The 27,631-nt window shown below is 39.9% G+C and overlaps 1 protein-coding gene across 2 annotated transcripts in view; it reads left to right on the top strand.

Moving 5' to 3' along the window:
* Positions 1 to 27,631, top strand: part of FOXP1 (forkhead box P1) — a 496,953-nt gene that overhangs the window by 213,764 nt on the left and 255,558 nt on the right. For both annotated transcript variants that reach the window (XM_067542352.1, XM_067542361.1), the window contains one exon: positions 699 to 760. The gene's annotated coding sequence lies outside the window, so the exon portion shown is untranslated. The remainder of the gene's footprint in view (positions 1 to 698; positions 761 to 27,631) is intronic.

Raw genomic sequence — 27,631 nt, 5'->3', positions numbered from 1 at the left:
CAGCGATATACATTTTAAAAAACACACTTGCTGTTGTTCTTCCTTCCTACTTTGTGAAGATATACCTCAGAGATTTATTTATATTTTTTACTGACATCCATTCTTCCTATTAAACCTGTGCACTTGGTGTAAAAAGAGGACATGAACACCCTAAATATAAGTAAACTACTTTCTGAATTACGCATGGCAGATGCATCTCCTCAAGGACTGTATCTTTTGGGAAGGGAGTGGGGAGGAAAACATAAATAGAATTACAGGGGTTACAACACACACACACACTAAGCAGAGACCTATTCAAGCAAGTCTGGGTTCTGAAACAAAGGACGTGAATCATATATTATTCAAAGTGAAACTGAATTGATAGACACCAAGATTAAGAAAGTTTATGGTAGAGAACAAAGATGTCTCATCTTCAGGGTTTTTTCCCTCCCTCCCTCCCTCCCGCCGCACCCCAAACACCACATTGTTCTTGTTGAACCAAAGAACCTCATGTTAGCTGGTGCTGATAAGCAGCAGTCCTGTGACTTTTATTGTTTTTATTAACTCTCTCTGAAAGTCATTCACCATTAAACACAATTGAATTCATTTGTTGTTTTATTTATGTTTGTGCTTGCCAATGTGATAACAATGAAAATGCTTCAGATGTTGTGGCTAGTATTGATCAGCCAATGACGTTGTGGTATCCTCTTTATCTCCAGGGTAAGAAGAGTGACCTTTTTGGGTGGCTGTAACTGAAGATTGCTTTGCAGAAGCAACTAAAGTAGGTAAATACAAATACCATTTTTCACTCAGTCTGTAGAGTGACTTGTCTGTACACAAGCCCAATCCTGCAAAACCCAGGAATATTCCTGACTTGCAGAAGAGGCCAGTGAATGTAAATGTGAATCCTTGTGTGAGTAAGGACTGCAGAATTGGGCTCTAACATAAACTTTTCTAACCAAATTCTGCCCTAATTTAAATCCCTGTGCATAAGTGGGTTAGAGTCTTAGACCCTCAGTTGAAACTTAGGGAAGGAAATACAAAGGTGGCCCTTTTGGTTCTCACCCAGGTGCCTCTGGGGCCATTTGGCCACCAGTCTTGTCCTTAGTCTAAATGAGGGCACTCATCTCTAATTTATGTTGGCTATCTATTATCCAACGGCTGTCTTGCAGCTGGGGATCATGTCAGCCCTCTTTCTCTCAAAAATGCCCCAGTGCCCCCCTCCTCTCCACTGAGAGGAGTTGGTGGTGTCAGAGTTGCTGGAGTCTCCTAGCTACCTGAAGACTACCTTACATAAGATGAATCTGGTGTCAAATTGGCATTATGGCTGCTGTGACTTGGGCTAACACAGCAGCGTAAGAGCAGAATTTGGCTCTTAATATGGTTACTTCTTATTATTCTAGTAACACTTAAAATACATGCTTTTGGGGCATAGCAAAAACAAAAAACCCCAACTCCCTGAAAACTTTCCTTTTTTAAAACAATGCGAAAATCCTTTGCTTCTACCTTACCTCTTTGCCTTTTTCTTTGTTGACTTCTGTAAGTTTAAAGTTAGAAAGGAATATTAACATCACAAAAGTGGTGATTCATAAAATTAACTTGCAGAAGACGGGAGTAACACATGTCAGTGTTTGATACTGAAGTGGTGTCATCTGACTGAGGTTCATATAGCTGCTTTATAATCACCTTCTTTCAGAAATTAATAGTTGGTTAAGCACCATAGCAACAAGCAACACTGATGTAACCGTTAAGCGGTGGCTGCCGTTAGCTGTGATGTCAGTGCTTGTGAGTGTTGTTCTCTTGACCTTGTTTGAATATAAAATGGTGGTTTCATTTTAAATTTAGAATTTTACAAAATGACTAACTGTATCTTGAAGAATTAGCTATTTTTATTTATCTTTTTTTTTTTTTTTAAATAATTTTTTTAAGGAAAACATCCCAACACATGTTATTCTGTTTCAAATTAAAATAGATTTATGGATAATGTGTTCTTTAGCTCTGTGTTGCTAACAAAGATCTTTTAGTCAGGATGGAATTCATGGAGTTCAAGCAAATATTGCAATCTGTGGCCATTCCTGTGGTTTATGTCAGCAACGTGGTATATGCCTTCCCTTGGAATTTGGATATTATTGTTTGCTTATGGGGTGCCTAGGATGTCTTAGGAACTTTTCAGACATTCAAGAATGGACAGACCCTGCCCTGATAAGCTCGCAGTCCAAGGAATATAGATGTTTTGTTTCTCCTTTGGTTTGATAGACATTGGCCGCCTGATGCATAACAAAAAACTTTGCACCCTGGGGTACATCAGACTCCCTCTTGCTTTACGGTATGCTTGTAAAGTATAGCTTGTGCTGCAGTAGGTGGAGATCCTACAGCATGACACGTGAGAGTTTTGGAATACTCGTTGCAGCACAAGGCAATGTCTTAAACTAACCTGAAGTTTCTGACCTCCATCTGCAAAAGCAAAGATATTTGTATTACAGTAGCAATGGCATAACACATGCCTACGCTTGTCTTTTTGCATGCATCATGCAACACTAAGTAGCTTAGATTAGTCACAAAATCATAATGTATAAGGCCAGCAGGGACTATTAGATCGTCTCATACAGTGGTGCTCAATCTATTTACCATTGTGGGCCACATATGCGGCTCTCTGTGTGTTTTGTGGGCTGCATCCACACCATATGTGCTACCTGTATGGCTCTGAGGATGTCATATGGGCTTCAGCTGTGTGCTGATTGGGTTGCAGGTTGAGAACCACTGATCTAGTCTGACCTCCTGTATATCACAGATCATTACATGTAATTTAGTTCCCCCTTTATAGAAAGACCAATAAGTTGTGTTTGACTAAAGCACAGCTTGTTGTTACACATTTTCCAGAAAGGCATCTAGATTTGATTTGAAGACATCAAGAGATGGAAAATTTACCACTTCTCTGCTAGTTTGTTTCAGCGACCAGCTTCTATACATGCATATGAAGTTGTTCTGAAATGCCAAGACTTGTTTCTGTGGCAAATTATGAATCCTGCCCTGCTCCCATTGAAGCCAATGGCACGACTTACGTTTGTGATTTCAATGGTGGCAGAACTGGTCCCTATTCTTACAATATATAAAATAAATAAAAAATAATTGACATCTGGGTTGGCAAGTTGCGCATCGAGTTTCAACGTGGTGGGAATTGAAATTGCAAAAATGTTAAGCCGTGGGAAGAGGAGTTTGTAATGGAAATGGTACAGAGTCCTAATTAGAGCGGTGCCACTGAAATAAGAAGGGTTAAGGGTTTGGTTGATTGAAATTGAGCTCAGCTGCTTGATTGCTTAAGTTCAGGTGAATCCCATCTTCTGTGTTAGTGGTTAAAGCTGTTTAGTGCATTCACAGTGCAATGCTGTTAATTTCTTCAGGAGCAGTTGTATGGTCCTGTACTTTCCAGAACTGCATGGAAACCTGGCCTCAGGCATACAAAGTCGAATAAGAGGACGCTGGTGATACAATAGATTGTTTTGCTTCAGGTATTTTCTCTGTAAGCTCTGAAGAATATCGACAGTGACAAAAATAACTGAATAAACATAGTAAGGGGTTTTGATGGTTAAATCTTCAGAATTCAAATATTTGTATTCTCCTTTATTTAATATTGTTAATCATAATGTCTAATTAAATTGCTTTACAAACCTGAGCCAACTTTCTTCAAAGTGAGAATCTGAATTAAAATACTGATTTTTTTTTTTTAAAGGGGAGAGAGAAGTGTATTTATAGGGAAATATGCTCAATAGTGTTAGTTTTCCTGGAGTAGTCATTTGTTTAAAGGTTACATAAAGGCATTTTCGGTAATCAAACAAATTCAGTGGGCATTGTAAATCAGGGATAGCTTGCATGCTGCAGAATTGAAAAGTACAAAAACATGTTACTAAACTTGTACATTATTGATAACAAAAGGTACATGCAGCCTTTCAAGATAGCAGAGATAGTATCCTTTAGAAAACCCTAACGAGAGAAAATCAACACAAAAGGATTTTGCAAAGTTACACTTAGTTTAGAATTTCAACTCTTAATGCATGGCAGAGTTAAATGGTGATTAAATATTGATAACAAAACTGTAGCTGCTCGTAATTCAGGACCCAGTGAGACAATCAACAAATTAATCTTCGGGTCTGAGCTCAGTCTGTGCTGTTATGTTTTTTTTTGCTACAGGGCAGAACCAGTAAATGCTGCTATACCTTTTTTTCTGTCCCCTTAAGTGTTGCATAAAGATGAGCTGAACATTTTTTTCTCCCCACTGAGTTATGAAATAGGCCCCTTCATTTTTCTTTATGGAGAATACCCATCCATGTAGGACACCAGAAATTCTGAGATTTACCTCCTTGAGTTCCCACCAGCTTGTTTGGTCAAGGGAGGGCCACTGCCTGACAGAATGTGTCACTGTGCTATGTCTTTGTTACACTACTATACACCCTCTCTTCTGGTTTAGTCTCCTGGCAGCTGTCTGCAGAGCTCCCATAATCAGGGCTTTATGCAAAAGTTGACAGCCTCAAAATATACTAACTTTTGAGAAGGTTCCTTCTTCTTGCTACAGGCTTGGGGAAATGATGTGCATAGTAAAATCATTGCCCTAGCTCTCCCCTTTCCTGTGTGTGTCTCCCCCATTCCTCTTTGAGGTTATAGGACGGGGATAGGCTGCTATGGAAGTGGCTGCTCCCACCTTCTGCACAGGCACAGAGAGATCCATGCACAGAACAGCAGGGCCCAGTGATTGCTATTATAGTATAATATAAAATATTAGAATTTAGGGTAATTCTCCCCATTAATTTAGATCTTTTCCACTCAAAGATCTCAAAGCACTCAACAAAACAGCAGTGATACAGTGCACATGTGTGTGCGTGTGAGAGAGACAGTGAGTGAGTGTATTAGTGCATACAGGTTTATAAATGAGTAAACTGAGACACGGGGAAGTCAAATGTCTTGACTAAGGTCACACAGAAAATCCAGTGGCAGAGCTGAAAATAGAAACGAGGAGTCCTGATTCCAAGTGATTTGCTGTAATCATTACACTAATAAGCCTCCCAGTGATTCTCGCTTACACACATATGTCACGCTGGCTGGATTTGGGGGGGCAAGGAGGGGCATTTATTGTATTATTTGACATCAGTATGTCAAAATCGTAATAATTCATATGAGATATGCCATGTCAGATACAGTTAGAAAGGCTGTAATGTGCTAAGTAAGATGATGATGATGATGTTCATGTGTTATATGTGTAATGGAAGTTATGGATATGTTTGATATATCTGTATTTCAAATTGTGCTGTGTCTGGGACACACCCCAGAAAATGCCACCTAGGCACGGAAGGGTCACAACATAGTGCTAGGATCACAACTTTTTCGGTTGGTTCCTACATGCATATCATACTGCTTAATGTGAAAAGTCAGAGAACAGTGTGCTGTAGTGGTTTGCACAGGAAAATGGGTTTTAATACTCCTGGATTTTATTCTCAAATTTGCTGCTAGCTCACTGTGCAATTTTGGGCAAGTAACTTGACTGGTTTGTGTGCCCCTCTCTAAAACTGGATGCACCTACCACCTTCTGTATGTCATAGAAGTATTGTGAGAATTAGTCATTGTAAAGCACTTGAGACCCTCAAATGAAAGATGCTGCAGAATTCAAAGTTTTTATTTGAATCTCTGTAATCTGTAGTTATAGAAGTTACGTTACGTCTGCATGTTGGGGGATAGACAGACTCAAAGACTAAGTGCACTCCTCTGAAAACAATCATTTAAATCCATACTTAGTTTCACCAGGAGGTTAATCTAGAAATCGATAAAATTGTGACTTTTCTGAAGATTTGATCAAGAAGAGTTATATAATAAATTAAGACATCCTGGAATAGTATTTACAAGTTTTGAACAAATCTCATTAGCATGAGCCAGTGGAATGCTGTACTGAAGACTTCAAAGATTTACCAGAGGAGTTCTCTCTAAACGATTCTCTGCTGGCATTATTGATTTCTGGAGAACTGATAACATGTTTTGTTTGTATACTTTTAACCCTTTCTGTCGCCCCCTCCTCCATTCTGTATATCAGTGGTTTTCAACATTTTCTCATTTGTGGACCTCTAAAAAATTTCAAATGGAGGTGCCAGACCCCTTTGGAAATCTTAGATATAGTCTGCAGACCCAGATTGAAAACTGCTGCTATTTATTATAATGTTTTAAACGGGCTAGCTGGAAAACATGCCTCTTGATTTTAGGATAATCAGTAATGTTTTGTTCTTGGGCCAAATCCTTTTTGGCTTCAACAGGACTACTTAAGTGAACAAGGTGAGCAAGATTTGGTCAGTTCTTTCTTTAATCCTACAATCTATCTTCCACTTCTCTAATGTTAGATACTTGATAAGGGTCTTAAATAAAATACTAGTGGTGGCTTGTATTACTCCATGCTTACAATGTACCATCATCCCATTTCAAATCTATAATATTAACCACACAATGAAGTTGTTAGTGGCTTGGTGGTTAGCATGTGCCTCCAGATTGAGAAACTATATTAGTGTGATCTTCAGCTACACTGTTACTTTTCAGTATCTATGTTAACATTGAAATGCATACTCTTTGATGGGCTCATCAGAGTTTCAAATTATTTGCAGAGATCCTAGCTGATCTCATGGATCAAATATCCAGAAAGATGACTGGTCACATGTATTGAGAACCTGATGAAACTAGATATATTAACCACAAGATGCGGACCAAAGTCCATTCTGTCATTACAAATGTTATTAGATGCATTAGTCCAGGCAATACATTTTTTGCTTCCGTGGGGGAGTGTCCTGCTGGGATAGGTAGGACTTTTTAATCAGGACACCATTAGCTGCCAGAGGCAGACAAAATGCAGCAGGGGAAGAGCACTACAGACCTATATCGGTATAACTACATTGTTCAGGGGTGTAAAAAACCCACACCTCTGAGAGATGGAGTTATACTGACCCAAGCCCCCGTGTAGGCAGCGCTATGTTGACAGGAGAGCTTCTCCTGCCGACGTAGCTACTGCCTCTGGGGAGGTGAATGAACCTCACTCACAGGAGAAGATTTCCTGTCAACGTAGGAGCTACACTTAAGTGCTACAATGGCGCAGCTGCACCAGTGCAGCATTTTAAGTGGAGCTAGCAAGCCCACCCGGCTTGGGGGAAGAGAGATAGAAAGGCCACGGGCAAAAAGCTGGAGCACATTCTTAATCCTTCATTGGAAGCTGTTGAACTGTCTTTACTTCTCATGCCAGTCATTGCTTTGTGGTTGGACATGGTTACTGGGTACACCACTTGTGTTAATTGTGGTAATTGTAATGCATGGGGAGCCATTCTGGTTTGGAGAACTAGTTCCTGCCTATGTGCACCCATATTTGGGATCAGAAGGGAAAATTTCTCTCAAGGCGTGCGTACCATCCAGAGAGAGAGGGGTATGCTACATGCAGCTGAGCCAGGCCCAGTAAGGATGGGGGAGGGGAGGAGGCAAGGCAAATTAGCCTTTGTAGGGGTAGCTTCGGGCATGGGCAGTGGGCTCTGGTAGAACCAGTACACTTAATGTCTATGCAGTACCAGCTCTGAAAAAACAATTCTGTACCAGATAGAGTTAGAGGGAACTAGGCACATTGGCACAGCCCTGTAGTTTAGATTAAAGAGCTGGTTTTACATAGCTATGCAATCTGTTGGTTTATTTCCTCTTGGGCCATATTGGATAGTAAGTTGAGGACATGCTGTGACAAACCAGAATGCTCTGACCTGACTGAAAGGAGGCCCAGGTGGACAGAGAACGGAGTTGTTTCTCATTATCTCAAAACCCAAGAATGGGATGAGGAGCAGGTAGTTTGAAGTAAAGTTCTATTTGTCCTATAAATACAATTATGTTGGAAAGATCCAGTTACATTTCCATTTGCAGCATATGCAGGACCTAGCTGTGTGTTAAGAATTGTGCTAAAGCCTTGCACTTGACCTTTAAGTGTGCCAGGCGGCAAACATTATAATTGAATCACATGGCACAAACAGATTTGCCATACGTTAGAGCAAATGGGATGATGTACTTGAATATCCATCCTAGATATTGCTCATTCCATGCCCATACCTGGTTCTTACTACAAGGAAAAGAGTAGTTCTAGATTTGCGGCCTTGGAGCCTGTCTTCAAGAGTGCAGTGCAGTTGCAGTACCCACGTTTGTGCCGTAAGGTCTAGGGTTGGATAGGGAAATGACTGCAGAAACTAGATTTTGTTAGGTATGGCACACTTTGGTCACCTCTTAATAACATGGTGGCTTACACCAAGTGGCTGCGCCATTGTAGCTTGGTGTAAGGCAACAGGCAACAGAGGCATGTCTTCCCGGCATATGTATTTTAGCTTATTGTAGCAGTGTTATGTTACAATGGCAGAGTTACAATTTCAGTGACATCAGTGGTCATGATAGCACCACCCTCTTCATTTGCAAGCTGGTACTAAAGCCAAGGCATTTAAAAAAAGCCTTTTTGGCATTGGTTTGCTGTTCATATTTCTGAGTGCCACACTCGAAGGCATATTTCTCTACCGCTAATGGCAGGAGCTTCAGTCACCACATCCAAGATGTTAAATTGTGAAGAGTTTCTCCCTGTGAAACCTGTGAACTGTAATTTGGGAGTCTCTTACCTCTCTTTCTCCTTCTTCAGTGTGTTTTGTACAGATTCTGCATAATTGCTCAATAGTCACTTCTGACTTTGAGCTCACTGTTTACTTTTTTATTTTGGGAGCGCAAACATTTGAACATTTGTTACTAAGGCCCAGACGTCATTTCCATGACAAACCATTAATATCATCAGTTTATAATTTGGCCTCAAGAATCCATCCTAGCTGAAATTTGGTGAGTTGTTTCTTTCAAGTTTTTTTAAAAGAGAAAGATGAATTGGCTGCCTTTTGCATAAAAAGTCAACTTCCTCCTCCTCGTCCCTCTGACATGCCCTTTTTCAAAGGGGTAGAAGATTCCCTCTTTTTTATCCTTCTTGCTTCAATGGTATAAAACCTTATCTGTTGTACCAAATTAGCGGGGATGTTGAGGCTTAGTTAATCCCACTGATGGGAGAAAATTTGTGTGTAGAGGTACAGTGGTTTCTGCTAATTGGATAGTTCCACCAGTGGAATTTACACGTATAGACAACGCTTTAAATAATGTTTGTAACAGTCTTTGCAAATCAAAAACACTATAGTACAAAGCCTATATAATAAATCAATAGGTTAGGTGGTAAGAATTTTTTTAAATACATATTTGACCCCACTCTTACTTGAAAAGTTATTTTAGTGAAAAATGTCTTGCATTTATTTTTATGCTGGAGGATTTTGTGTGGGTGCTGCTGCTGTTTGTTTAAGTTTGACTCCTGTAAATAGACAAAAACATTTTTGAATTGGAGGGCTTAAAAATATTTGGTGGATTTTACAGTTTTGAAAAGTATCCAGATATGTTCTTTTGGAAAAAATACCTGAAAAATTGATTGGTCCAGAAATTTTAAATTTTATTTTACACTTCAAAGAAATCTAGTGCCTAGGAGTACTTGGTTGTTTTTAAAAAAAAGTGTAGGTGGTTGATTTTGGAGTTACTTGTTAAGAACATTTGAACTTCTGAGAGTTCTGGTTTGGAGAACATTGTAAGCCCTGTGGGAGGTCTTACAGAAGTTGTAAAAATGGTGAGTATTTCTGCAAAGTCAGTTATGTGAGACAAATCCGGTAAGACTATGAGTGAGATTCCAAAAGCCTACTATTTATCTTCCTTTAACAGTCTTGAAAAAACATTTCTCCTCTCAGTAAGATTTTGCAGGAAAGTTTTTGACATTAATTAGACAAAGCATTTTGAAGCTAAAGGAATTATTCTGATTTGCATTGGTGCAACTTAGAGCAGAATTTGGCCTCTTTATTTTTTTCTCTTTTGAAAGTTGGATGGACAAAAACAACTTGTTCAGGAACTGCTGAATTTATTTTGGTCATTTGTCCTTAGAGGTCTAGGGCATGTCTGGGAGGTTAATTTTGAAGGTATTCCGTAAAAACATTCAAACCTCTGAGAGTCCCAGGAATACCTTGCAGAATTTATAAATACCCCAGCTTTTATAGAGTTGCTCCAATGACATTACAAATTCTGTAGGTTTATCCTGTTGTACTAGTTTGTAAGGTCTTTAAGTTGTCTAGTTCAAGCAATTTAGAAATGTCACAAAAACACACGATATGGTTTCTAGTTTTGTAAAATGAATAGAGTTGATTCAAGGAGATTACAGGTATCATTGAGGGCATAGCTGGTGAAGTTTATAAGCTTCATATGCCAAGCAGCTTTGGCTTTAAGAACATCGCTTCATGATAACACTACCTGGATCTTTTAAGCTCTGAGAATCATACCTATTCAAAAAAGCTACTAAATGTTCAGGTTACATGCGGATTGCCTATGGAGTTTGAGGTCTGCAATTGCAGATCATCCGTGACAAGGTCTGCAGGCTAATCAGGCGGACTTCTCAATCTCCTTGTTTAATGATGTGGAACTTTACAGCATCCTTAACTATTGCATATTAAGCTTAGTAACTCCACAGATGATGCTTATCCCTCTTGTGATGATGCCCAACATAGTGTCCTGAAACGGACAGCTCTTCTATGTGCCATTAAACATGGTTTCCAAACACTCATCCACATCAATTCATGTGAAAGTCACTTTTCTTCCTACCTGCCAAACCTCAGAGAGTCGGTATTGGAGGCCACTGCCCTGGTAGGCCAGGGCTGACAACAGTGGGAGTAGTAAAAGATCACAGGTAATCAGGGCTTCAGTTTTGCGTCTGGTGCCAATACAGCTGTGTCCATTTAAACCAGCAAGGAATTTGTCCGTGGGCCTTGCAAGTTTGGGAATTGGGAACTCACCAGTGTGGTCAACCCTTATGCTGGTTTTTTTTTTTTTCCCAAGAGAAACCTTATGTTTTATCTGCTAAAATTTCAGAATGAACTAGATATTTATCAAAACCCATGCAAGCTGTTTCTTGAACAAAATTTACATGTGTGTGTGGGGGGAAGAGTTAAATAAAAGTCACCTATTCTCTGTAGGCTACCATTTTCCTGCTTACAGTCAAGACATTGGAAATTTTTGCTGTTACAGAGCTAGTTGCACACTCAGTGCTATCAATTGAGTGCTAATTTAATTTAAGAATTTGAAATAGAGGTGACTATAGTGAGACAATTTCCAGAAATTTTGGATGAAGTTACACAACTTGCTTTCTCCTGTGACCCCGAGAAATGGTGTGTGTCTCTACTCACTGCTATTTCCCTTTGCCTAATTCTTCAGCTCCGTTGTTTGACTTCTCCACTCACCAATCCTGCATTCTGAGCTCATCACCAGACTGGATTTCAGTAGTAGTCTATAGTATCAGGCTAAAAAAAGACAGAAGTGGGTCAGTGTCACTTTTCTTAACGGAGGAAACTTATTTGCTTTTCTGTTTGAAGATTATCTACAGAGATGCGTGCTGTCTGTTTTCAGTTGAAATTCCTGGATGCCACCTAACAATAAAACACCTTAGAAATATATATCTTTAATTGGTCCTCAAAATCCATAGCCTTGCCCATTGGTTTCAATGCTGAATGAGTTTTTCCTGTTCTAATTTTGCAAATGTTCTGCCACTTGGCAGGAAAATGGCAGCATCCACAGCAAAAATTGAGACTTCCACAGCAACAGGAAAATTAAAACTTCAAAATGTGTTTCTTGAATAATATTTATTTATTTGTACATCACTTATGACATTTGACAGAGAAATGCTAAAACAAACTTTTTTTAACGTGACACTTTTGAGGCTCTTAGTCTTCCGGAAACAAATTTAAAATAGCTAAATTATTTTATCTGTATTGGTAGCATACATTGAAATTTCTCTGAGGATTTATTTAGAACATGAGGACTTAGTCCACTACTGTATTGCGTGCTCTGATACTGCAAAAAGCTATTGGATGAGTGGTCTATAAAACTAAAAAGCCTCCAACTAAACTTCGATAAATTGTTTGTGATGCTTCGGAGGAGAGGTGTGGGTCACATAACCAGCAGGTATGCAGAAAATTCTGCAATTACTTATTTACATAGTACACAGCTCCTTTGTTTGTTGGGCCAACTCAACATATTTTTCTTTCAAGCATAGAAAAACAGGTTTTAATAATCCCATTCTACAACCCAGTGTCACCTCAAAAGCTAAGAGTAAAAACTTACTAACTTCAGTATGGTAATTGTTCCTAAAGTAATAGAATTGTTCAAAAGTTTTTGAACAAAAAGGTCTTTGTCTTTGGGGGGAGAGGAAGGCCTCTCTTAGATTGTGTCTACACTTCAAGCCAGGGTTATGATTTCCCCTCCTCCTGTGTTCAGACGTGTGCTGGCTCTCATTGAACTAGTGCTGAGTATAAGTAGCTGTGGTAGAGTGCTGGTAGTGGCAGTAGAGGCACAGCTGAGCTGTGCAGAGTACAAACTTGCCTGGCTGAAACCAGTGGCTGGACTTGGCTCAGCGATGTCTCTTCTGCCACTACCTGTGCTATTACAGCAACACTGCTATTTATACTTGTGCTAGCTCAATGATTATGTGTATGTGAACAGGGGAGACCCACCCAAAGCTCGACAAGTAGATAGAGCCTCAGGAAACAAAACTATGAATGGAAAAACTGTCAACTTGTTGTTTTAAATAAGTTTTGTTTCTTGTGAATTTTTCATTATATTTTTATCAGTATTTTGATTTAAATTTTATTGAAATTATTGTAGAAAATGTTATTGATATTCTATTACTGTTTAGACGAAACATTTGTTTTTAAAAAGTACAGAATTTTGCAAAATGCATCAGTTATGAACCTCTGTGAAACTGAAATTTCAAAATGGTTCCTAACTTTTTCATAGGATTTTGAAATTTTGCCCAGACCTACGGTGTGAGCTAAAACCACAAAATGAATTAAATTCAGTTAGTGCTGATAATCTAGGAAGACGTTGTCTTTGAATTATTGTTTTTTTAATTCTTCACAAGAAGGGGGAGTGTATATATTGAAACTATCCAACCCTTGAGCCTGGTATCCTAAGTTAGATGGATTAAAGAAAACCCTTAACCTTAATGAAATTTAGTTTTCTTTAAAAGCTCTTGATCATTGCCAGATAGTAAGGATTCATACATTGCTGAGTTTATATTGAAAGTGTGCAATATCATACTTTATAAATCTAAAGCATGTACTGGAATGAATGGAAGAAAAGTGTTAATTTAGCAATATTATGATGTATTTTTCAGCATCACTTTATGAAAATCACAGTAATAGAATAGTAATAATACTTCAATTGTGTAATGTGCATACAAGCAATAATTAGTCCACTGACATCTGTGTGAAGTAGGTAAATATGGGTTATTATACCTATTTTACAGATAGGAAAATTGATACAGAGAGAGATGAGTGACATGCCCAAGGCCAACAAAGGCAGGATTTATACTTAGGAGTTCCTGGCTGCTTAGTTCATAAAGTCATACTACCTCCCATGCAAATATTGCATTTAAAGGGGGTGTCAAAAATCATCAAGGCAAAAGTACCATATACTCATGATGGTCAAACAGAACACTGCTCTTCCATAAATTGGGATCACTAAATCAGTTTGCAATACATTAAGAAAAGCATTGAACTGTTACTTATTCTCTACATATTTTCAAAGGTTTAAGAAATCCAGGTAAATCTTCTCTCCATTCCCTGATTGCCCCCAGTCTCCCTCCCAGTGCACCTGGCCTGGGAAGCCTAGAATCCAGCTGATAAATGGTTTGGTTTGAACTTACTTGAACCAGCTCTGTTTGAGCTTGTCACACTAAACCCAAATATTGTGGTTCCCAGTTTGGCAGATTTATATTGTGCTTTGGTGTGGTGACATTTGTATCACACCACTTTAGGAGCCTGTCTTTGAGTCAGGGTAACAGTAGAGGGTCAACTGCATGGGAATATATCTAGACCTAACATGATTCCTCCATTCTCTGAGAATAGGAATATTATTGGTCACTTCAGCATGAAGCCAGCCATTCATGCTTTCATCTCTGGGCCATGAATTCTGTTAGGCTTGATGCTGGACACTTTGGGATTCTGACTAATATGGGTGCCCAGCAGAAAAGGTTGGGCTCAGAGAGGAACATAGTTATGCATAGGCATTGGGAAACACATGGCATGCTCCCCTGCATTTTCTTCCCTTCACCTATTTGCATTGCGATGTCAGTAATATCCTAATGCTGCCTTTTGGCTCTGAGTTTCCTTATTTGTTTTAAAAAATGGGGAAAGTCCTACAGCATGTTTAGTATTGGCTATAGGAGCAGCTCTGTCACAGCCTATCTGATCATGCTGCATTTCTATGATCTGGGGAACAGATGTGTACATAGGTCCTTCTCAACCGAGATGCTGGCCATAACTAAATGCAGGAGGCATCTTCTCTGTGAAATTTGTTACTAAGAAACCCTCTGAAATGGTTAACTCCTTGTTATTTTGAGGCTTTATTTTTAACATATTATGAAAAGTATTTCTTCCCTACTCTGTCCTTCCCTATGTCCCTCCACCTCTTTCTACCATCTCTTCCCTGATCCCTCTCACCTAATGAAGCAATCCTATAATAAAGGCCTTCCAACGTGTTTATCACGTTAGTGAGCTCCCCGGAAGGCCCTGCCCATGGTTTTGGAGCACTTCTTATGCTGCTTCAACTCTGCTTCTTGGGCTCCATCCAGACTTGCTTCTTCGTGTTTGTCAGCACTGCAGATAGAACCCCCAAGTACATCAGATGCACATACCCTGGTGGGGTGATATGTTCTCTCCTGGAAAGCGCCAGGACAGGAATTTTTTAGCGGTTTTAGGTATCAGCAAGTTTATTGCTTCAAAAGGCAAAAGGGAGCCAACTCCTGCCATTCTCTCAGTCCCCATGGCAGACCTAACTACCTGGGTTTGACAGAGAGGAATTTCACAGGTGAGGGGAGGGAATCTCAAACCCATACCTTGGAGCAGTAGCCCTGCCTTGAGGCTGCTCTGTTGTTGCCGGGCCTTCTCCACTGCATGTCACAGGATGGGACCCTGAATAGCCACCTTGAATCCTATTCCCTCTTTTGCTGTGCCTGCAGCAGAGTCCCACCTGTGAGAAGGAGGGGACAAGACTTGCCCATTAACAATAATTGATTGTTGCAGTGATGATGATGAATGTGGCTGGGTCCCTGCAGAATCCTACTACAGCTCCTCATTGCTAGTAGGAAGAGAGGTAAAGGCATGCTCCTTTAGCTAACCCTACAACACCTCTTTTTTTTTGTTTAGTTTGCTTGGTTGGTTGGTTTCTTTCATGTTTCCAGATGCCCGTGGCATAGGATTGCTAAGAAAGCTTCCTTCTTATAGGTACGTATGCTGCATCTTCTGTCTTCCTGCAGTGGACCTCATCGATTACTAGGGCCATAGGTTGACCAGATAGACATAAATATTCTTCAGGAATGTGAGTAACTCCCTGCTCAGCCTGTGGTATTGGAACAGTTTTTATGGGGGCGGGGTGGGGGTGCTGGGGTGCTGAAAGCCATTGAACAAAACTATGAGCCCTGTATCTGATGGAAACCACTTCAATCCAGGGGTTTGGCAGCACCCCCTAGTTCCAGCACCACTGTGCTCAGCTCTCTGGCTCAGACACTTTCTAAAGGGTTTGATCCAGAGAGGCAGGGACCATGGGAGATTGGGGTATGGAACAATGTTACATGATCTTTTTCCCTAAGAGACCAGAAGAAGGACTGGTGATGATGTGTTCTGCAGTGAGTAATCCAGTCCTTGTTAAGGTTGGGGGCTGGGTAGAAGGTCTTAAGTGTGTCTATATGGGGTGGGGGGGAGGGGAAGGGGGAAGGGATATGGTGAGTTTGGAATGATTGTGTGTGTGTGTGAGAGGGAAAAATCCTAAAAGTCCTTCCCTGCACTCTCGGGGGTTTTAAAAAAAAAAAAAAGAGAGAGAGAGAGAAAGAGTCTGCATATTTCCGAAGTGACTTTCCATCTATAAATGTCTGTTTGTGTAAACATACACACTTTCTCCCGTAGATGTACATTGGGATCCCATTTGGTTGCTGCTGGTGAACTGAAATCGGTGGCAGTGCCTGTATGAGGTCGTGGCATATCTCTATGGGAAAACTTGAGTTTATCACATTTTATATATTGGGTTTCCCTTTGAGTGTATCTGGATGCATTAGCAGTGACATGATCCCAGTATGACCTGGACTCTAATGGGTTTGAACTTGGATCTACTTAACATTAAGAAAGTAATTTCCTGCACATGCTCAGCAAATACTTTTTGCATGTAAATCCCTCAGCTATAAATATTCCTTTTATTGTGTGTTTTCAAATTTTAGATTAAAGGCCTAAGTCTCTGCTGATAGCTGGGGTATATTTCTCTTGATACTGAAGTGTAATTGCCAGGACCTGTGTACATCAAAAGGACAATATGCCTCTGAATGTTTTAAAATCTGATGGTTTGTTTTGCTAGAGGCAAAAAAAATGTCGAACATCCCTAAATATCGGAAGAGTTTTCTTTGCCATTGTTTGCTTCTCTGGGGAATGGCATGTGGTGGTTAGAGCTTGAGCCTGGGCGTCAGGAGCTCTTCGTTCTTTTTCTAGCTCTGCCACTGGTTTGCTGTGTGACTTGAGCCGTGTTTCTTGAAAACTGAGCTGCTTGGTGCAGATCTGTCTCTACTTATAGATGGTGCCAACGGCAGATGAGGTACAATCTTCAGCATATTGTTGTCGTTTAACAAGTACTAACAGTAGTAATAATTCCTGTGGTTTGATAACCCTCTCTGTAGGAGAGAGATAACATTTGCCTTTCTTTCTTAGGGGCATTGTGGGTTAACGTTTGCAAAGTGCTTTGAGATCCTCAGAAAAGGACAATATAAGTGCAGAACGTTATCTGCTAACAAAAAATTGCAAGGGCTATTTTTTTCCCTACATTTTGGAAAGTATGGCACACTCTTCCCTTTTTGTCATCTCTCCCTTTCCCCCTCCTCCCACTTCCCCCCGTGACACCTCTTTACAAAGTTAGCAGCCTCCTAAAAACAGATAGGCAGAAGGGAAGCAGTAACACCACTTTTGCTCTAGTGTTGTGTGCACAGCACCAAGGCAATGATATAAAAGTTAGTCATCTGCCATCACAGTCATTTCAATGGAATGATGATAGTAAAACCCGGAGTAAAAATTCCAGGAGTAAAACTGTGGCTCTTTGGAGGGGTATTGACAGATTTACTGACCACCAGGTCAGACTAGAGCAGCCTTTTTTTTAGTATTAACATTACAGTGCATTGGGCTTACCTGTTAAATTGTTGGATCAGCACCAAGTTGGTGCGAAATAGGTTTGAGTCTTGTTAGAGCAAAGTAACCTTGCTGTTCCCCCTTAGGAAACATAGGGACAAATCTATACTTTGGGATTTCAAGTCCCCCTATTTCACATTATAAGAAAGCTATAATATTTGATTTTAATTTTAAAGGGGATGTAAATCTTTGTTCTGTGGACCACTGATTTGTTTTAGATTTTCCTTTAAAACATTAATGAGTGTTTCAGGTTGGGGAAAAAAGCTGCAAGTAATGAGGACATTGTATAAAAATATTACAACTAATGCATGTGTTGTATTGGGTGAAACTTGTCTTATCGGAACATCATTTTTATACATCACTATTAACAATGCAAACACCCTGAAATGCTAATAGCACTAGTAAGCTTTTAATTCCATGGAATTTATTGCTTGCTGTATTTCCATGAATTTATAACGCTTTGATTCTTAAGAGCCCTATTTAATCAGTTTTGCCTGGCAGAGAACATAATAAACAACTTGCTGGTGCTAAAGTGCCGCATGGGGGAGGCTGCTAACAAGAAAGTTAAATGCTTCTGCCACTAGCAGTTTCTTTGCTGTATTTTTCATGAGCTGTTACTACCAGTAATGTACTTTGCTAGCTTTACAGCAGTGGTTAAACAGTGACAAACCAAACAGCACTTCAGCACTGTAAACACCCAAAGCAATACCATTTTTGTGCAGAGCTGCTGTTTAAGCAACATCTGAAGCTCAGTATCATTTTATATTAATCAGTCACTTTAAAAAAAGTCTTTTTTTTTCCATTTGCTATCTCAGAATATGACTTGCAGAAATGAGCCGTGATTGAGGTTGACCAAGAAGAGTGAGAGAAATAAATGAAGCTTCTTAAAGAGCAGTTATTGTTTGTTTGTACTGCTTGACCATAAAAGTACAAAAGATGGTCTTAATAGAAAAATGTCAGATAATCAAATGCTTTAAAGTAGAAAATGTCATTTGAGTCTCAAAACTGCACCAACTTTATATAATTGCCCTTTTAATTATCCCTAGTGGCCCATGAAATTTGTAAAATAGAGCATTGAGGGTTTGATTTACTAACATGTTGCACTTTGGTGACGCTCTCAATGAATATTGTTTAGCACTAATGTCAAGCTGAGATTTCTGAGTGATATAGTGAGGTACATGCTACAAGGCTGGGGTGGATTTAGTAATGAGATGGGCGTTGCAGAAATACGGTCTCATGATAAATACATACGTCTCTCTATATAGATAGGCTGTACTTTTGTGTACAAGAATTGTTTTGAAATGGAATTATATTTTCATCCTTTGTTTGTAGAAGTAGTTAACAGCATTTTCTGCACCTAGCCAAGTCAAGCAAATGACCTTTTGGGGGATCATTAATTTGACTGCTAGGAATTTTCGCATGCAGTGAGTTTCTGTCTGTTTCTCAAGTTATGGAAGTTATAGAAGTTAGTTTTACAGTTCTTTCTCCAAAGCTTTATTCACTATTCAGAATGGAGAGGCCAACCACTTAGTGATGATCTTTATGATCACATGGGCTAACTGGTTTACCCACTGAAAATGGATGATAGCTCTAATCAATATTCCTTCTGGGATTTCTGTGGAGTATCAAAAACATCAGAAATCACTGAAATTGACTTGAGGGAGCTATAACTACTAGCTTTACATCAAACATAAATGGATACCTCAAATGACTGAAGGAGTTGTGAACATGTTCTCAAAAATAAATAAATGGGAAGGAGGGGTTGGATGGCTCAAAGGTTCGATAATGGGGTGCAGAGTTTGTGACCACCAGGTGAGCAATTCAAGTTTGGCTGAGGTCAGTAATGACTGAAAATTATTAGTATCTAAAGGCTATTTGGCAGGCTTGGTAAAATAATTTGGCGGACTCAGTCCAGTTCCTAGAGCAACAAAAATCTATAGCATAAAAACCAGCACCACGGTTTGCACCAGTTATCAACCATGCTGTCAGTCTGAGTAAGAAAGACTAAGGACTGACTGGGCAAGGATAATGAACTACCTTTTCACCTCCAAGAAGTGATCCTGCCAAAGCAGAGCTGAGGCACATTAGCTGGACAGTATGTGGATGTTTGAACTGCTGCTGTGTACCCAGGCAATTCAATTTTCAAAGTTCTAGATCCGGTCATGAGTTCATAAGAGCAACAGTTCCGCTTCCCATATCCTTTTACTAAATTAAAAAAGTATCTTTATAAGAATAGAATCATATGGGAATTGACATCCTATTTTAGAGCACTGGTCCATTTAGTCCAGTATTCTGCCTACAACCGTGGCCAGGACCAGATGTTTCAGAGGAAGGTGAAAGAACTCCTAAAGTAGGCAGTTGGGGAACAACCTACCCTTGAGGAAGTTTTCCTCCTAATTTAGTTAGAGGTTGTCTTAAATCTTGAAGCATGAGGATTTATATTCCTTCCACAATTCTTGTTAGTCTATTTTAGTATTTATTGTTGGAACTGTGGATATTCTTGTTATCCGATATATCTAATCCCTTTTTGAATCCTGCTAAACTCTTGGTCTCACTGATGTGTTGTGGCAATGATTTCCATGGGCTTGTTTTGTATTTTGTGTCACGTCTTTCCTTTTATTTGTTTGACAACTTTCAATTTCATTGAACGTCTCCTTGTTTGTGTGTTATGAGACAGGATGAATAGAGGTTCCTGATCCACCTTCTCTGTCCCATTCATTATTTTGTTTACTTTATTTCCTCCTTTTTTTCGCCTGTAGTAAACAACAGTTACAGTGGTGCATCTGGTTTGGAAGCACTATATTGTAGTCAAACATTACAACAGTATGCAAAGAGAGAGAAGCAGTGAGAGACTAACTACAGTGGTTAAACAAAGCTGAAATAAGAGTGATAAAAGCATTGGTAAAAGGAGTCACTAAATATAACAAACTATGGTTATCAGCCAAACCAATAAACCATGGGTTTCTTCAAAATGGTCTTATCAAGGTAAGAAGTAGGCCAAGACAGTAAAACATGGAGGGGAAGAGTTAGTAAGAAGTATCTCATCACCCAACTTTCCTGCCAATAAGAGGCAAAACTTGCATTTACTTCAGTGGCGCCAAAATTTCAATCTTGATTTATAATGTGATTTTTTTTTTCAAACAGAAAATTAAAAGGAACACAAGTTGAATGTTTGTTTTAAATCTGAAATTTTTAGAGAAGAGAAATTACTTTAATTTGTTTACTGAAACAAATTAAGTAACCACCAATAAATATAAGGGTGTTCTGACATGTGAATTTATTTATATTTGAAAACAACCTATTTTAAAAAAATCCAAAGGAACAAATATGTAAAGAGGCTGACAGTGAAATGTTTGTTCAGTGCCATAAGAATGAAGCTTTAATTAATGGTAGGCTGTGACCCTTGGATGTGTATAATGTACGTTTTCAGTAGCTATAGCTACATCAAGGTTTACATTGAGTTTGAGCCTACTGCTTTGGGCAGTGCGATAGCATAGCCCTATCTGAGGACTACATTTCTTCAGTGCTGCCGGCCCCCTTTGCCAGTGGCTCTGCTTTGCTTCCCTAGTGCCCTTTTTATGACCAGTGCATAGGCAGGCAGTCTTGCTGCGCTGAACAATTTTAGATAACATAGCTCCTGTGGATTATCCAGGTTGTCTGTGTTTTACAGAGACAACAAAACCATGCAAAATTCAATAGCAAAAATATTAATGGTAAAGTCATTGTAACAAAAAGGTTTACTTTGGTATGCTGTGTTTTTCTGACTCCCCTCCCCTAGGTGTATGCATCTTTACCCCCTGCTTCATACGGCTTATGTGCATATGATAATGTCACACTGATGGCAAAATAGTACCAGTCAAGCTATGGTATTGATAGAGCTGTGTAAATTTGTCCAATTTTTGCTAGTGAAGAGTCGGCGTCTTGTGTGACAACCAGATTGCAAGTCATGAATTTAGGAAATATTTAATTTCTATCAGATCTGATTTTTCCCATGTGAAATTATCATTGGCATGGTTCAGATCATATTATTTCATATCATTGGCAAGATTAATCTTTGGTTAGTTTGCTGGAGTAGGGCTTGGTGGCCATGTTAGAAAATGTCATGTTACTTGCTCCAGGTGGCCCTTCTGTGGAACATGATTCAAATTGGGAAGGTGCCAAGTGAATATCGCGTTCAAAATGTCTGTGGAAATCCAGACAATACAAACTAGTTAGTATCCAGTTTTAATTAAATGTTTGTAGGCATGAACAAAATTCAAATGAGATACAGCTGGTTCAGGAATGCAAACCTAACTTGATCATTGGCAGATTTTGAGTATGTGCATGCAAGGTTAGAGTTGATTGATTCAAACACCACTAGCCTTATTCAAAGAGTGTATGATCTTATCATGTTATAGGGGTACATCCTAAAGAGAAGATATCCATCCTAATGCTACTACACAAGAGCAAATGTTTCATATATTGCCACTAGTTAACGTGTCCGTAAGTGATCCTTTCTGTATTTCTCCCCATATTAGCATAATCACGTCTCCACTTCTCAGTTTGGGCTACACCAAATGATCCTTTATAGTGTCTTTCTAATTGCTGCTGGGATAATGGTGTGATATACAAAGAAATACCATCTCAGCTAGCAAAGGCCTAATCCTAATATATTAATCGTATTCTATGCTTCAACTCGGTAGTCCAACATCATATTTGTGAACAAGCTACTGAGGTGAGATATCAGGTTTAACTAAGAATAGGTGAAATTTGCTGAAAGATAGTTTTACTCCTGTCTAAAATTGGAAACACAGAGTGGAAGGTTAATAAGAGAACTCTCTGAACCTAGTGTTAGACTAACATTTAGCCACCCAGCTGAGGAGGGTGAAGGAGCTGAGCCAAAACAATCATAACGAATCCAATCAAATCACTCTAGGCATTCTTGTTTTCAAAGATGTTGGGAAATGGTTTTCTTACAAAAATTGAATCCATTTTTTTTTAACGTTAGGAGCCAGATTTCTGATCACCTGTTAAGATGACAAACTAATACCAGCATTGGATTTCTGATCTCCCTTTTCACTATTTTTTCATGAATTGCAGATTTTATATAAGTTGTCAAAATCTATATGTTTTCAGTATTGCATGGTGTTTATCTTGTAAAAAAAATTGGCCTTGTTTCCCTTTCAATGCACTTTTAGATTAATTTGCAGATGCTTTTGCATAGTGATAGGCAGTTTTGCTTTGTTTTTTGTGTTTGTAGAGCTTCTAAGTCTTTGTGCAGTCATTAGCATTAATTGGGATTCGTGAGTGTAACAAGAAGAAAATATACCCCGGTGTGTTTTACTTAATTTCCTTTTGAAGTGGAATAAAGTTGTCCAGTTGGCCATATGCTGTGATTTGCTGCTGTTGTGAACAGGTTTTTGACTCCTTCCTAGAACAGCTTAGGCTTTCTGAGTGAGGCTGGGATTAATCACATTTTTGAATATGTATTGTGTATATATAGATAGTTAGATAGATAGATATCACCTTTAAAAGTACTGGTAAGTTTCTAAACTATCTTCTCTAAGCAAGGAGCAACACAACATGTGCATCACATAAATGCACTCTCTGTACCTGCCAAAACTGTGAACCAGCGTGGATAGTGAGATATGGAATGAAATGACTTATGTGCACAGGTACATCCCAGCAGAACCCCCATAGCTGGGGTGCACCACTTTGAAAATGCTTGCCCTCTTTGTGGGACAACTACTCTGTTGGTATAAATCAGCATAGTGTCTCTGACTTCAGTGGAGCTACAACAGTTTACACCAGCTAGGGATCTGGCCCTCCTTGTGTATGTATTACCTCTTGGTACACCTAAAGAAACGTCCACTAACATTTTATGGGAAAAGGCTGCAGCTTGCTTACAAAGAGAACCGAAATAAACAGCAACTCTCTCAATAGCATGACTCACTGTCCTCCACCAGAGGTGGAGCTACTACCAACGCTTCGATTTCATGGCAGCCAAGACCCACTACACAAAGGATGAGTTCTGTCCCAGCATGTATTTAATCCTGAGACAGCATCTCACCCTCAAGGACATGGAAGCACAGCAATGATGCATTCACTTTTCTGTCGCCCTTCACCAGGACTGAAAACATGCCTCACTTTCTCCCATCTGCTTTCTCCACCAAAGAGTAGGAAGTAAATATACTCAGCCAAATCCACTGCTGGCTATCCACAGTGCTGGCACCATTTTCAGCCAAGAGACAAAGCACCCAGTGTGTGTCCAGGAATTCACTGAATAGTATTCAGGGGGAGCAAAGGGGGGCTTGTGGAATGGTCTTAGCTGAATCAAAGTGAAACAGGACAAAAAAAATCATGGCCCAGACCCTTAGTCCATCCATCATATTTGTGCCCCTCCTTGGCAGCTAGGAACTTCCTTTCCATGTGAGGAATCGCTGGCTATCATAAAGTCATCAGAGCTGGCTCTGCACCTCAGCCTGATGGCGTATGGGGTGTGGCAGGGAGCCTGTCTTGAGTGGGAGGGGACGTGGACAGAGAGCTTTGCGCTCAAGTGAACCTAGGCCAGTGAATTTAGGGGGCTGTTAACACAACCCTAACTTCAGCCAGGAGCTGAAATAAGCCTCTAGGAGTGGGTGGGGGGGAATGCCAAGTTGTCAGTCATTGCTCCTCCCTCTTCTTCCTGTGGTTCTGCCTTGAGTGCTCTGAGAACGTCTGTGTATTTTATGTCACTGTATCTCTCTTCTCAGTGTTGCTTTTGGATGCTAGGTGCTCAGGTTTTTGTGTAAAATGCTGAGCTTGTTAAAAACGTGAGAGAAATTCACTAAAAATTTCAAAGCTTTTTCCTCCCATATTTGATCAAATTTTTAAACTTTTTGAAATTATCTGACCATTTATTCTAAAATGTAATGGGGTGCAGACCAATTATTTATTGTTGCCACATATAGGTGTATTATACTGGCACTAACAGGTTGAAATGTTAAGTTAAAGACTTTTTAAATTGTCATCTATGCTTCTTACATTTTCTAGATCCTAGATATCTTCTGAGGGTTTCCTCTTCTCCCAAAGGAACTTGTGGGCAAGTCAGGCCTTCGACCTTGGGCGAGACTTAGATTTCCAGGGTGAAATCCTGTCGCCTTTGAAGTTATTTGCAAAACTTCCAGTGGCTTCAATAGGGTCAGAACTTAATCCTTTCTTTGTAAACCTTCCCAAGAACTCTGTGTCTCTAAGTGGAGCAAATGCTAGGATTCAATCTTCTGCTTGTAGCACAGCCATCAAATCTTTTCAAAACGTGTGTGTTTGTGTATCTTATATCTTGTATCTTTGAATCTTGACTCTGGCTGGCTCTCTCTAACTGAAAGTTGTAGAGAATTTTCTCTTTGACGGCTTGGGAAAGATGGGTTTTGTGATTTGATTCTTTTCCTGTATTTTTCTCACTCTTTTATTTATTAACATCTTTCCTGATGTCTAGAAATGAGAGATGCAACCAGGGAAGTTTACATGAAATGAAAATACATTCCTTTGCAAGGATTCTGTCCCTGTGATTCATTCTGCTCCTTTTAACTGCTGCCAGTTTCCATCCTGTTTCATCCATTAGTGTTTGAATCTGTTGGGGAGGGATGGTTTGCTCCCCATTTAAATCCACCTTGTCATTTTCCATTTCAAATGCAATGTACTTATTGATTGGAACTGGCAGGTGTGACCAGCAATGGGGGGCGGGTGTGTGAGAAGCCCACCTGCATTAACCTCCTACTTCCCATTCAAGCCCTGAACGTTTGAGTTCTCTGCCCTGTTCTGAGTTTGGATTTGATCCTGGCTGCTCACTGTGGGATTGGGACCTGTGTCTGAAATTGCTGTTTATGCCCCTTGTATTATCATATGACTCATTTCAAGTGGAGGGCTCACTAGGGGATTTAATAATCGTTTTATAACAACCTTGGAAGTTATAGTCTACTTTTATAGTTCCGCTATCACGCAATCTGTTGATTTCCTTAATTCTTTACTTGCTGTAATTTAAAAGCTTACAGTTTTTCCACAGTGATGTTAAACGATTTCTTATTGTATTTTAATTCCATTTACTGCCATAGTTGGAATCTGTATAGCAGACCTCAGTGGGTTGCACAGACTTCTCCACCAAACTTTGGGCAGGTTAGTCATTTGTTTTGAGTGCTTCGTTTTTTGGATGCCCAATTTGAGGCACCCTAAAGTGGCCTGATATATCAGAGGGTGGGTGCTGAGCACTGTCTGTCTGAAAGTCAGGCCCCTCTAAAATGTATCAAGTCAAGAAACCAAAACCTGAGGAATTAGAATCCAGAAACGGAAGATCCAGAGCTAGCGACCAGGAGCAGCAAATAGAGGAGTTTTGTGAGAGAGTTCTCCAGGTAAAGGAGGAGCGATCACATGACCCTTGGGTTGAGTTTGGTGTCTGTTAGTTTGTTGTTTTGTGTCTGCTTGCTTGCCGTGTGCCTGCTTGCTTGAAGTTTATAGTGTGGTCTGTTTGGTGGGGCTGTGTGCTGAGCCTAGAGGCTGGCTAGACAAGGCTGAGAGCTTCTTAATGAGGCTCTAACCTGCTATCCTTTGATCCCTAATCCCTTTAGGATCCCCTGATGAGGGGGTGGGGCTAACTGTGGGAGAACAGGGGTTTAAAAAGCCAGCATATAAGCAACCAGAGGAGCTAGAGACCAGGAGCAGCGAATGGGAGTTTAGAGCGGGAGCTGTGAGGGCCATACACACCCAACAAACATTCTCTAAACTTAGGCCAATAACCTTTCCCCCCCCAAAGGGGGAAAAAAGCCACACAGAAAGAATAAATCAACAGAACCCCATACCTGCCTTGTGGACACATGGCGTATGTGTGTACTTGGTGCAAGCAACTCATGGCCCTCAGAAACCAAGGACAGTCTCTTGAGACAAGTGTGGCTGAACTGGAGGAGCTAAGGGAGACAGGGGTATATAGACGTGACTTTCCAGGAAATAGTAGAGCTGCCCCATTCCCAGTCTGAGCCTTTGTGGCGTTGAGGAGGATGAAAGTCGGAAGGAAGGAAATTATCAAGCTGGAGTGAAGGAAAAGAATCCTGCAGTTGGGACCCTCCTTTCAAGTGATGTCATGATATCCTCTTATACTGAGGTTACCCCTCTGGGGGAGGGGAACCCCAGTTATTAGGAAGAGACATGTAATAATAATGGGAGATTTGATTATTAGAAATATAGATAGTTGGGTTTGTGATGACCAGGAGAACCGCATGGGGAATTGCCTGTTGGGTGTGAAAGTTGAAGATCTCTCAAGACATCCCTACAGGCTTATGTGCAGTGCTGGGGAGGAGCCAGTGGTTATGGCGTAGGTACCACTGACATAGGAGAGAGGTCCTGGAAGCCAAATTTACGCTGCTAGGTAAGAGATTAAAGTCTAGGATCTCCGTGGTAGCATTCTCTGAAATGCTTCCAGTTCCACACACAGGGCCAGTTAGGCAGAACTGCAGGGTCTCAAGGTGTGGATGACAATGGTGTTCAGAGAAGGAATTTAGGTTTATTAGTAACTGAGGTTCAATTGGGAAAGGAGGAGCTTATACAGGAAGGATGGGCTCCACCTAAATCAAAATGGAACCAGACTGTTAGCAAGTTAAATTAAAAAGGTCATAGAAAAGTTTTTAAGTTAAGGGCTAAGAGAAAGGCTACGGGTGTGAAGGAGTACATAGTTCAGACATATTCCGTATGGGAGGATTTATTAAAGGAGTTACTGTGTTTCCCAGTAAAGAGGAGAGGATAGAAGTCAATAAAGTATAAGTAAGAATTAAAAGAAACAGTCCAATGAAAAAGAGTCGCATTCAGTTACATCATATGAAGGTAGACAACTAAGTATTGACCAGTGTTATAAGTGCTTGTATAAAAATGCAAGAAGTCTTAATGCTAAGATGGATAAACTTGTGTGCCTTATATGACATGAAGATATTGATATAATAGGCATCACAGAAACTTTGTGGAAAAATGATAATCAATGGGGCATGGTAATACCAAGGTACAAAATATATAGGAATGATAGAGTAGGTCATGCTGGTGGGGGAGTGATACTATATGTGAAAGAAACATAGTCGAATATAGTAAAAATCTTAAATGAATCAAACAGTACCATGGAATCTCTAGGGACAGAAATTCCATGCTTGAACAATAAGGATATAGCAGTAGGAATATACTATTGACCAAGATAGTGATGGTAATTGAGAAATGCTCAGGGAGATTAGTGAGTGTACAAAACAGAAAAGCCAATAATAATGGAAGATTTAAACTATCCCCATATTGACTGGGAACATGTCACCTCAGAACAGGATGCAGAGGTAAAATTTCTAGATGCTATTAAT

Source organism: Emydura macquarii, unplaced genomic scaffold (assembly GCF_026122565.2).
Source record: "Emydura macquarii macquarii isolate MOO-44397 ecotype Brisbane River unplaced genomic scaffold, CSIRO-AGI_Emac_v2 contig_71, whole genome shotgun sequence".
Classification (NCBI taxonomy): Eukaryota; Metazoa; Chordata; order Testudines; family Chelidae; genus Emydura; species Emydura macquarii.
Note: the sequence above shows the minus strand (reverse complement) of the source record. Positions and strands in the feature narration are given on the sequence as shown.